The following is a 13,039-nucleotide window of genomic DNA, read 5'->3' as shown; positions in this document are numbered from 1 at the left end:
CACTACCATAAAGGCCTGATTGGATGACTGCTGCAGAGATGGTTGTCTTTCTGGAAGGTTCTCCCATCTCCACAGAGGAACTCTAGAGCTCATTCAGAGTGACCATCGGGTTCTTGGTCACCTCCCTGACCAAGGCCCTTCTCCACGATTGCTCAGTTTGGCCAGGCGTCCAGCTCTAGGAAGAGTCTTGGTGGTTACAAACTTCTTCCATTTAAGAATGATGGAGGTCACTGTATTCTTGGGGACCTTCAATGCTGAATACATGTTTTGGTACCCTTCCCCAGATCTGTGCCTCAACACAATCCTGTCTCGGAGCTCTACAGATAATTCCTTCGACCTCATGGCTTGGTTTTTGCTCTGACATGTAACGTAATGTGGAAAAGGTCAAGGGGTCTGAATACTTTCCAAAGGCACTGTAACCCAAAACACAATGAAAACAAACCTGCAAATGCATCCAACACGTCTATAGAGTCACAAGCTTGATGTAGTCATTGTGTGCTAGGAATATGGGACCAAATACTAAACTTTTGACTACTTTGGTACACTATAAGTGAAATTTTTCCAAATAGTTGACATCTTCAAATGGAGGGACGACATTTTAAAGTGCTTACATTTCTAAACGGTGAAACAGACATGTCTGGAAATACCCTCAAATAAAAGGTGACATTCTGTACTGTCACCTCATATGAAAGTAGAGAAAAGAAGGGATGGAGTGAGAGAAAGACATGGCTGCACGTGTTTGTGTGTGTGTTTCATTCAGAAAACACGACGTTGTCTTGTTCTCAGTTTGCTGCAACATCCTCAAAATGGCAAACAGAACATACTGAAAAACAAGGACATCCAACAATGCTGACCAGAATAATAATTAGGGATAGCTGATATGTTTCAAGACAATTGCCTCTCCTGTCTTTGTACTGCTAGACACTTCTCTCTCTCCCCCTATAGTTTTGACCTTTCCCCCTATAGTTTTTTACCTCAGTGCTGCATCAAGCCTTACCATTGGTGCCTTAGCAATGTGCCTATCTGTACAACCCGTTCTGTGTTTTGAATGAGTAATCACTGAAAAAGGTTTTTTCAGAGATTTCTGAGACACTATAAAGCATGTGTGATGTTTGGTAGGCTGTGCGAGTTCCAAGGACATGCAGGACTCATTAGGAAGGCTGCTGAGGAGTTTACTTAATGCAGTATCGAACATGACCTTCAGTTCTCCTTCCACACAATAACAGCTCTGGGTTTGGAACAGCCACTTCCAGCATTTATCCATCACATGAATCATATACTGTAGCTGTCGAGGCCTGTGTAACATTATACCTCTGTAGTCCAGACGGTATGTTTGCATTCCAGAAGCATTGAAACCAGGGGCGCAACTTTGTTTTTAGAAGTGGGGGGGACATAATTATTATTATTATTACAATTACTTTTTTTATACAGAGATGATAAACACTTCAAACAGCCTACCGAACCATTATCTCGTTTTGTATCACATTCCAATGACAAACCTGGGGGGGACAAAAATGCAATTTCAGAATGTGGGGGAGAATGTGAAAGTTGCGCCCCTGATTGATACTAAGGCAGCTTGTTTCATGGTTTCCCTGTGAATGAGAAATGAGGCCATTGTTCTCTTCTCTGTATGTTTTACTGAAGGCAGGTTTGAACAGTATTTTCTGCATACACCATCCATAACGTCTGACCTTGCTTGTGATCATCGAAATATGTCCGAGGACTGAGATCAGTGACAGTGGATAAACAACAAATATTCTTCCCTAATCACGCTAATCTTGTTTCTGTGTCTGTACATTGGCCATTTGGCTGGCATAGCCAATCAACGATAACCTTTCACATCATAACTTAGAATCTCACTAATATCCCAACGTTTAGCAACATAAACAAAGACTTTTACTCTTTCTCTGCGATGGAGTCAGCCCCAATAGCTTCTCCCAACAATTGGTGAGCCCTACAGCTTAGCCGAATAAAAAGGTTAATATCCATCTTAAGTCTGTTTATCTTTCCCACAGCTACTTTGATCAATAGGCCAGTCCTCTAAGCTTCACCAGTGCAACTGCATTTACAACGATAATGATGTCTGCACAGATGGCGAAGCATCAGCCGCTAATAGCTTTTCGAGACGCAAAGCAAGCGAAACGTCATCCTAAGCCAGCCGGGCTGGCTCTCTCAGGCGGCTGCTCCCCCAATTGTATTGTTGTGTGTCTACGAGTGATGATCCGGAAATCTGACCGTATTAAGCAGCTTACCGCATCACTTTACGCTTTGGGTGTGTACTTTACTTTTCTGCATTTTCTTTTGCTCTTAGGCCTACTTCTTGACTTGTATCCCGCTGTTCCATAGATGTACTTTGTTAATTGCAGAACTCTTGTTCTGGCAAGGCATAACATGATATGTGGGATTAAGGAGGAGAAGTGTAGTATTAGGCTTCACACTGTGAATCACTAGACAGGCTTTATGGCTGTAGCGGGCTATCAGTAGATCAGGACAATGATATGCCCAGATCAGAGCTAGGGTCATGATCCCAGTTCAATATCATCTCAGTAACTCTGTATATTCATGTTTTGATGAGCTCCAAAATACACTACATGACCAAAAGTATGTGGACACGTGCTTGTCGAACATCTCATTCGTAAATCATGAGCATTAATATGGAGTTGGTCCCCCTTTGCTGCTATAACAGCATCCACTCTTCTGGGAAGGCTTTCCACTACATGTTGGCACATTGCTGCAGGTCGGTTACTGATGTTGGGCAATTAGGACTGGCTTGCAGTCGCCATTCCAATTCATCCCAAAGGTGTTCGATGGGGTTGAGGTGAGGGCTCTGTGCAGGCCAGTCAAGTTCTTCCACACCAATCTCGACAAACCATTTCTTTATGGACCTCGCTTTGTGTATGGGGGAATTGTCATGCTGAAACAGGAAAGGGCCTTCCCCGAACCTTTGCCACAATGTTGGAAGCACAGAATCGTCTAGAATGTCACTGTTTGCTGTAGCGTTGAAATTTCCCTTCACTGGAACTAAGGGGCCTAGCCCGAACCATGAAAAACAGCCCCGGACCATTATTCCTCCTCCACCAAACTTTACAGTTGGCACTACGCATTTGGGCAGGTAGCATTCTCCTGGCATCAACCCAGATTTGTCCTTCGGACTGCCAGATGGTGAAGCATGATTCATCACTCCAGAGAATGCGTTTCCACTGCTCCAGAGTCCAATAGCGGTGAGCTTTACACCACTCCAGCTGACACTTGGCATTTCGCATTGTGATCTTAGGCTTGTGTGCGGCTGCTCGGCCATGGAAACCCATTTCATGTAGCTCCCGACGAACAGTTCTTCTGCTAATGTTGCTTCCAGAGGCAGTTTGGAACTCTGTAGTGAGTGTTGCAACCGAGGACAGACAATTTATACGGGTTACGCGCTTCAGCACTCGGCGGTCCCATTCTGTGAGCTTGTGTGGCCTTCCACTTTGCGGCTGAGCCGTTGTTGCTCCTAGACATTTCCACTTCACAATAACAGCACTTACAGTTCACTGGTGCAGCTCTAGCAGGGCAGAAATTTGACTAACTGACTTGTTGAAAAGGTGGCATCCTATGACGGAGTCACTGAGCTCTTCAGTAAGACCCTTCTACTGCCAATGCTTGTCTATGGAGATTGCATGGCTGTGTGCTCGATTTTATACACCTGTCAGCAAGAGGTTTGGCTGAAATAGCTGAATCTGCTCATTTGAAGGGGTGTTCACATAACTTTTGTATATATACAGTTGAATTCGGAAGTTTACATACACCTTAGCCAAATACATTTAAACTCAGTTTTTCACAATTCCTGACATTTAGTCCTAGTTAAAATTCCCTGTCTTAGGTCAGTTAGGATCACCACTTTATTTTAAGAATGTGAAATGTCAGAATAATAGCAGAGAGAATAATTTATTTCAGCATTTATTTCTTTCATCACATTCTCAGTGGGTCAGAAGTTTACATACACTCAATTAGTTACATATACTGAGTCAGGTTTGTTGGCCTCCTTGCTCGCACACGCTTTTTCAGTTATGCCCACACATTTTCTAATGCATTGAGGTCAGGGCTTTGTGATGGCCACTCCAATACCTTGACTTTGTTGTCCTTAAGACATTTTGCCACAACTTTGGAAGTATGCTTGGGGTCATTATCCATTTGGAAGACCCATTTGCGACCAAGCTTTAACTTCCTGACTGATGTCTTGAGATGTTGCTTCAATATAGCCACATAATTTTCCTTCTCATGATGCCATCTATTTTGTGAAGTGCACCAGTCCCCTCCTGCAGCAAAGCACCCCCACAACATGATGCTGCCACCCCCGTGCGTCACGGTTGGGATGGTGTTCTTCGGCTTGCAAGGCTCCCCCTTTTTCCTCCAAACATAACGATGGTCATAATGGCCAAACAGTTCTATTTTTGTTTTATCAGACAAGAAGACTTTTCTCCAAAAAGTACTATCTTTGTCCCCATGTGCAGTTGCAAACTGTAGTCTGGCTTTTTATGGCGGTTTTGGAGCAGTGACTTCTTCCTTGCTGAGCGGCATTTCAGGTTATGTCGATATACGACTCGTTTTACTGTGGATATAGATACATTTGTACCTGTTTCCTCCAGCATCTTCACAAAGTCATTTGCTGTTGTTCTGGGATTGATTGCACTTTTCGCACCAAAGTACGTTCATCTTTATGAGACAGAACTGTCACGGCTGACAAAAGGAGCGGACCAAAGTGCAGCGTGGTTGTAGTTCCACATTTCATTTAATCCGTGAAACTTTGCAATACATAAATAACTGAAATGACAAAACAACAAACCGTGACGCAGAGAGAAACAAACACTACTCAAAATATAATAACCCACAAACCCCAGGAAGAAAAACCCCTACTTAAATATGATCTCCAATTAGAGACAACGAGGACCAGCTGCTTCCAATTGGATATCAACCCCAAAAACAACAACATATAAATAGAAACCTGGAACTTAAACATAGAAATACAAAACATAGAAAAACACACAACACCCCCTGTCACGTCCTGACCTACTCTACCATAGAAAATAACCTCTTACTATGGTCAGGACGTGACAAGAACGTGTCTCCTTCCTAAGCGGTATGACAGCCGCGTGGTCCCATGGTGTTTATATTGTTTGTACAGATGAACGTGGTACCCTCAGGCGTTTGGAAATTGCTCCCAAGGATGAACCAGACTTGTGGAGGTCTACAAGGTCTTGGCTGATTTCTTTGATTTTCCCATGATGTCAAGCAAAGAGTCACTGAGTTTGACGGTAGGCCTTGAAATACATCAACAGGTACACCTCCAATTGACTCAAATTATGTCAATTAGCCTATCAAAAGCTTCTAAAGCCATGACATATTTTTCTGGATTTTTCCGAACTGTTTAAAGGCATAGTCAACATAGTGTATGTAAACTTCTGACCCACTGGAATTGTGATACAGTAAATTATAAGTGAAATAATCTGTATGTAAACAATTGTTGGAAAAATCACTTGTGTTATGCACAAAGTAGATGTCCTAACCGACTTGCCAAAACTATAGTTTGTTAACATGAAATTTGTGGATTGGTTGAAAAACAAGTTTTAATAACTCCAACCTAAGTCTATGTAAACGTCCGACTTCAACTGTATGTATATATACACACTGCTCAAAAAAATAAAGGGAACACTAAAATAACACATCCTAGATCTGAATGAATGAAATAATCTTATTAAATACTTTTTTCTTTACATAGTTGAATGTGCTGACAACAAAATCACACAAAAAGAATCAATGGAAATCCAATTTATCAACCCATGGAGGTCTGGATTTGGAGTCACACTCAAAATTAAAGTGGAAAACCACACTACAGGCTGATCCAACTTTGATGTAATGTCCTTAAAACAAGTCAAAATGAGGCTCAGTAGTGTGTGTGGCCTCCACATGCCTGTATGACCTCCCTACAATGCCTGGGCATGCTCCTGATGAGGTGGCGGATGAGGGATCTCCTCCCAGACCTGGACTAAAGCATCCGCCAACTCCTGGACAGTCTGTGGTGCAACGTGGCGTTGGTGGATGGAGCGAGACATGATGTCCCAGATGTGCTCAATTGGATTCAGGTCTGGGGAACAGGCGGGCCAGTCCATAGCATCAATGCCTTCCTCTTGCAGGAACTGCTGACACACTCCAGCCACATGAGGTCTAGCATTGTCTTGCATTAGGAGGAACCCAGGGCCAACCGCACCAGCATATGGTCTCACAAGGGGTCTGAGGATCTCATCTCGGTACCTAATGGCAGTCAGGCTACCTCTGGCGAGCACATGGAGGGCTGTGCAGCCCCCCAAAGAAATGCCACCCCACACCATGACTGACCACCGCCAAACCGGTCATGCTGGAGGATGTTGCAGGCAGCAGAATGTTCTCCATGGCGTCTCTGTCACGTCTGTCACATGTGCTCAGTGTGAACCTGCTTTCATCTGTGAAGGGCACAGGGCGCTAGTGGCGAATTTGCCAATCTTGGTGTTCTCTGGCAAATGCCAAACGTCCTGCACGGTGTTGGGCTGTGAGCACAACCCCCACCTGTGGACGTTGGGCCCTCATACCACCCTCATGGAGTCTGTTTCTGACCGTTTGAGCAGACACATGCACATTTGTGGCCTGCTGGAGGTCATTTTGCAGGGCTCTAGCAGTGCTCCTCCTGCTCCTCCTTGCACAAAGGCGGAGGTAGCGGTCCTGCTGCTGGGTTGTTGCCCTCCTACGGCCTCCTCCACGTCTCCTGATGTACTGGCCTGTCTCCTGGTAGCGCCTCCATGCCCTGGACACTACGCTGACAGACACAGCAAACCTTCTTGCCACAGCTCGCATTGATGTGCCATCCTGGATGAGCTGCACTACCTGAGCCACTTGTGTGGGTTGTAGACTCCGTCTCATGCTACCACTAGAGTGAAAGCACCGCCAGCATTCAAAAGTGACCAAAACATCAGCCAGGAAGCATAGGAACTGAGAAGTGGTCTGTGGTCACCAACTGCAGAACCACTCCTTTATTGGGGGTGTCTTGCTAATTGCCTATAATTTCCACCTGTTGTCTATTCCATTTGCACAACAGCATGTGAAATTTATTGTCAATCAGTGTTGCTTCCTAAGTGTTCCCTTTATTTTTTTGAGCAGTGTATATAGTGTAGATACTCTTTGTGAGGCTGTAGCTGTGGTGAGGATGGAGATAAATGGGGTCAGTGGTACACACCTATGGAGCTACTCAATTCCCTGTTTTCCAATAGGAACACACTAGCTTTCACTGCATCTTCCCTACCTATTCCTGTGGAAGACCTGCTAGCCTCGAGTCAGTCTGAGTTCCACCTCATTCTACATCCCTCTCACTCTCTCTCTCTCTTTCCCATTCCCTCCCCCTGCTCTCTCTCTCTCTTTCTCACCCTCTTGTGTTTCTGCTGAGGCTGTCTCTTCTTCCTCTTCTCGCCATGTGCTCCCCCAAACACACAAACACAAACACATACAGCGCCTCCTTCCTGCAGAAAAAAAGGTTTTGAATTGTTTCATTAACCTCCTGCTACTCTATGCCGACCCAATCTGGGATTCTCGAAACAGTCCAGCAAGCAAAAGCAGCGTGATCGCTCTTGATCTGTGCGTGTGACAGCTTCCAATCACAGCCAACAGCAGGACTCACACGGCCGACTCAGGGCGGGGAGCTAAACAAACAGACGCAGCATTCTTTCATCTGGAGACCTATCTGACGAGCCCAATGTGAATTCACATTCATTTTCCACACAACGCCCCATTAGATGGTTAACAACTTCAATTACCTCAGCAGAGCTGTATATTTAAATACCGACGCTCCAGGATCACTTTTTAGCAATTTAACCAATTACTCATCTCCACTCACCAAATAGTTATAACGCATAATATGTCCCAGCATCTTCTCGACAAATTACACAGGGCTGCAGAGTATGCATATAGCATCAGGGAAGTACTTGGGGAAAATAGGGTGTAATTTGATGCCATTTTCCATGAGTCAATGTTATCCATGTCTGTCTCTGTGTTTGTGGTGTCAATCATAACAAGCCACGGGCCTGAAACCTTAAAGGACTTGCCATACTCAGTGCTTAATTTGTAAGTTGGAAGGTGCCAGTACAAAAAGTGAGCGTGAGAGGGGGGTGACCTAGGAGGCTCTGAGGTACCGGATAATCACCTTTCATAATAAAGCAGTGCATGCATATCATTGCATTTGGGTAGTGGTCTAGACTAGAGCAGTAGAGTAGATTTGCATATTTTTTTTTTGTCGCCTAGGGTCCGGGAAAATGTGGGCCTTTTATAAACACATTTCATGCAATTCTATGTCATTTTACATGACTGAAGACTAGCAGAATATTTTTTTAATACCGTACAAATTATTGAAATGTCAGGCTAATTTTACACTGGAAAACTGAGAATGTGAGATCATTAAAAATGACCTTGTCTTGATTCCATCAATAGCCTATGCCTAAGTGTGTGGGGGAGACACAAATATTGTACAATATGAAGAGGAAATTATAGTCCTAAAAAAAGATTTCCAGTTTCACTGACTCACCCAATCATGCGCAGCTCACTCACCAGCGATGGCCGATGCGTTTGTGCCAAAAGCCTATGCTCTCGTTTTATACTGAACAAAAATATAAACGCAACATGCGACAATTTCAACGATTTTACTGAGTTGCAGTTCATATAAGGAAATCCGTCAATTGAAATACATTCATTAGGCCCTAATCTATGGATTTCACATGACTGGGCAGGGGTGCAGCCATGGGTGGGCCTGGGAGGGCATAGGCCCACCCACTTGGGAGCCAGGCCCACCCACGGGGGAGCCAGGCCCAGCCAATCAGAATGAGTTTTCCCACACAAAAGTGCCTTATTACAGACAGAAATACTCCTCAGATTCATCAGCTGTCCGGATGGCCGGTCTCAGATGATCCTGCAGGTGAAGAAGCCGGATGTGGAGGTGCTGGGCTGGCGTGTTACATGTGGTCTGCGGTTGTGAGGCCGGTTGGACGTACTGCCAAAAATGATATACATTGGTAGAGAAATTAACATTCAATTCTCTGGCAACGGCTCTGGTGGACATTCCTGCAGTCAGCATGCCAATTGCACACTCCCTCAAAACTAGAGACCTCTGTGGCATTGTGTTGTGTGACAAAACTGCACATTTTAGAGTGGCCTTTTATTGTCCCCAGCATGAGGTGCACCTGTGTAATGATCAGGCTGTTTAATCAGCTTCTTGATATTCCACACCTGTCAGGTAGATTATCTTGGCAAAGGAGAAATGCTCACTAACATGGAGGTAAACAAATTTGTGCTCCAAATTAGAGAGAAATAAGATTTTTGTGCATTTGGAACATTTCTGGGATCTTTTATTTCAGCTCATAAAACATGGGACCAACACTTTACATGTTGCTTTATATTTTTGTTCAGTATATAAGGAAATAAATTATGAAGTACAACTCTGGAGAGATGGTAGTTGCAGGCTCATGTCTATCAGAACAGAGAGAGGGGAAGAGATCATAGAAAGTGAATCTCATTCTAGTTCTGTGAGAGAAAGGATACAGGCACGCTTCTCTCTTGCACCACAGCAGCTGCCACGAGTTGATGTTGCGCAAATCATAAACCCGGGCTAGACCAACCCAAATCAATTATCAGAAAATCTACGTTTTCACACTAGGATTTGTTTTTGTAGGGGACAGGAGAATTACAGAGGAGACAACTCGAGTTAACTCTAATTGCTTTTATTCAAATTTGTACATTGCAAACAGTGAAAAGTATGTTTCATGCCACAAAGGGAAGTCAGACGCAGGAGAGCAGAACTTGGTAAATAGCCGGAGCAGTTTAATAGTAAAACCAACGGCATAAGAAATACGAAATATGGGTACAATAACCCGGCACACACCAGTCAAACATATGTGCACATGCACTTACAAATAACAATACCACACAAAGACATGGGTGGAACAGAGGGTTAAATACACAACACATAATGAGGGAAATTAGAACCAGCTGTGTGGGAAAACAAGACAAAACAAATGGAAAATGAAAAATGGATCAGCGATGGCTAGAAGACCGGCGTCGTCGACCGCCGAACACCGCCCGAACAAGGAGAGGCATCGACTTCGGCAGAAGTCGTGACAGCAGTACTGTAGGTGATGCCCTCCAGTCTACTTACCCTAACCCTAGGAGAGGCGATGTGCTGGTATCTCCCCCAGGCTCATACCATAACTGAGTGGGGGGACCCAGGTCTCCCTCTCTCCTTCACCACGGCTCCTCTCTCATCTCAGTCTAGCGTTATGAATGCCTGACCCCTGTCACACGTTGATAAATGAGACACAAATGGAAGCCTGCACTGTCTGATTCTGCTGTATTTACTCTGGGGGGTCACCTCATTTCATTTTAAACCAGGAAAAAAAGGAGGTTGATGAAATGAAAATAGCACTTTTCATTCATTCGAGAGCAAAAGGGTCATGGTTTGCTCTCTCGTGCTCCTCCATCCCTGTGCTCTCTCCACAGTTCCCACTCTGAGAGTAAATGAGAACCTGGTCCACCCCCCCCAACAATGGTTTTATTGATATTTGGCAGAGGCTGGAATCTCCCTGGTTTAGATAGAATCTTCAAACTAGTGTTATTATTGAGCTCTCACTCCAAACCTAGCATCCTGATTCCCCACGCTAGTGTTCCCACTTAACTTACAGTAGGTCGAGGCTGGAATCTTTCCGGGTAACCTTGACATATTGATCACTCAAGTGACAGAAGCCTACCAGATGAGCTAAATAACTTCTATACTCGCTTCGAGGCAAGTAACACTGAAACATGCACAAAAGCATCAGCTGTTCTGGACGAATGTGTGATCACGCTCTCTGCAGCCGATGTGAGTAAGACCTTTAAACAGGTCAACATTCACAAGGGCCAGACGGATTTCCAGGACGTGTACTTCGAGTATGCGCTGACCAACTGGCAAGTGTCTTCACTGACATTTTCAACCGCTCCGTGTGAGTCTGTAATACCATCATGTTTCAAACAGAGCACCATAGTCCCTGTGCAAAGAACACTAAGGTAACCTGCCTAAATGACTACTGACCCGTAGTACTCACGTCTGTAGCCATGAAGTGCTTTGAAAGGCTGGTCATTGGTCACATCAACACCATTATCCCAGAAACCCTGGACCCATTCCAATTTGCATACCGCCCCAACAGATCCACAGATGATGCAATCTCTATTGCACTCCACACTGCCCTTTCCCACCTGGACAAAAGGAACACCTATGTAAGAATGCTATTCATTGACTACAGCTCAGCGTTCAACACCATAGTGCCCTCAAAGCTCATCACTAAGCTAAGGACCCTGGGACTAAACACCTCCCTCTGCAACTGGATCCAAGACTTCCTGACAGGCCGCCCCCAGGTGGTAAGGGGAGGTAACACATCCGCCATGCTGATCCTCAACACGGGGGCCCCTCAGGGGTGCATGCTCAGTTCCCTCCTGTACTCCGTGTTCACTCATGACTGCATGGCCAGGCCCGACTCCAACACCATCATTAAGTTAACCGATGACACAACAGTGGTCGGCCTGATCACCAACAATGACGAGACAGCCTATAGGACGTCAGAGACCTGACCGTGTGGTGCAAGGACAACAACCTCTCCCTCAGTGTGATCAAGACAAAGGAGATGATTGGACTACAGGAAAAGGAGGACCGAGCATGCTGCCATTCTCATCGACGGGGCTGTAGTGGAGCAGGTTGAGAGCTTCAAGTTCCTTGGCATCACCAAGTCCCTCCACATCAACAACAAACAAACATGGTCCAAGCACACCGAGACAGTCGTGAAGAGGGCACGACAAAACCTATTCCCCCTCAGGAGATTGAAAAGATTTGACATGGGTCCTCAGATCCTCAAAAGGTTCTACAGCTGCACCATCAAGAGCATCCTGACGGGTTGCATCACTGCCTGGTATGGCAACTGTTCGGCCTCCGACCGCAAGGCACTACAGGGGTAGTGCGTACGGCCCAGTACATCACCGGGGCCAAGCTTCCTGCCATCCAGGACCTCTATACCAGGCGGTCTCAGAGGAAGGCCCTAAAAATTGTCAAAGACTCCAGCCACCCTAGTCATAGACTGTTCTCTCTGCTGCCACAGGACAAGAAGCGCCAATTCTAGGTCCAAGAGGCTTCTAAACAGCTTCTACCCCCAAGCCATAAGACTCCTGAACATCTAATCAAATGGCTACCCAAGACGATTTGCATTGCACCCCCTCTTTTACGCTGCTGCTACTCTCTGTTATTATCTATGCATAGTCACTTTAATAACTCTACCTACATATACATAGTACCTCAATTACCTCAACTAACCAGTGCCCCCGCACATTGACTCTGTACCGGTACCCCCAGTATATAGCCTCGCTATTGTTATTTTATTTCTGCTCTTTAATTCATTTAACACTCTCTTTTATTTCTTACTTTTTTTTAACTGCATTGTTGGTTAAAACATTTCACTGTAAGTTCTACAGCTGTTGTATTCGGCGCATGTGACAAATACAATTTGATTTGATTTGATATGAAACTTCAAGTTTGCATAGCACTTTTAAAATATCATAATAATTTAGGAGTAAAATAAATCAGACGGTCTCATTGTCACGTTCTGACCAGTAAAGGGGTTATTTGTTATTGTAGTTTGGTCAGGACGTGGCAGGGGGTGTTTGTTTTATGTGGTTTGGGGTTTGTTGGGTTATGTTATTATGTAAGAGGGGTGTTTGTTTAGAGTGTTTCGGGGTTTTTGGTTATGTTCTATGTTAGTATATTTCTATGTTCTAGTCTAGTCTTTCTATTTCTATGTTTAGGGTTTTTGATTGACCTTCAATTGGAGGCAGCTGTTCCTCATTGCCTCTGATTGAAGGTCCTATGTATAGGGATGTTTTGCTATGGGGGTTTGTGGGTAGTTGTCTCCTGTTTAGTGTCTGTACACCTGACAGGACTGTTTAGTGTTGTTTATTGTTTTTGTATACGTGA

This window comes from Salmo trutta, chromosome 22 (assembly GCF_901001165.1).
Source record: "Salmo trutta chromosome 22, fSalTru1.1, whole genome shotgun sequence".
NCBI lineage: Eukaryota > Metazoa > Chordata > Actinopteri > Salmoniformes > Salmonidae > Salmo > Salmo trutta.
Note: the sequence above shows the minus strand (reverse complement) of the source record.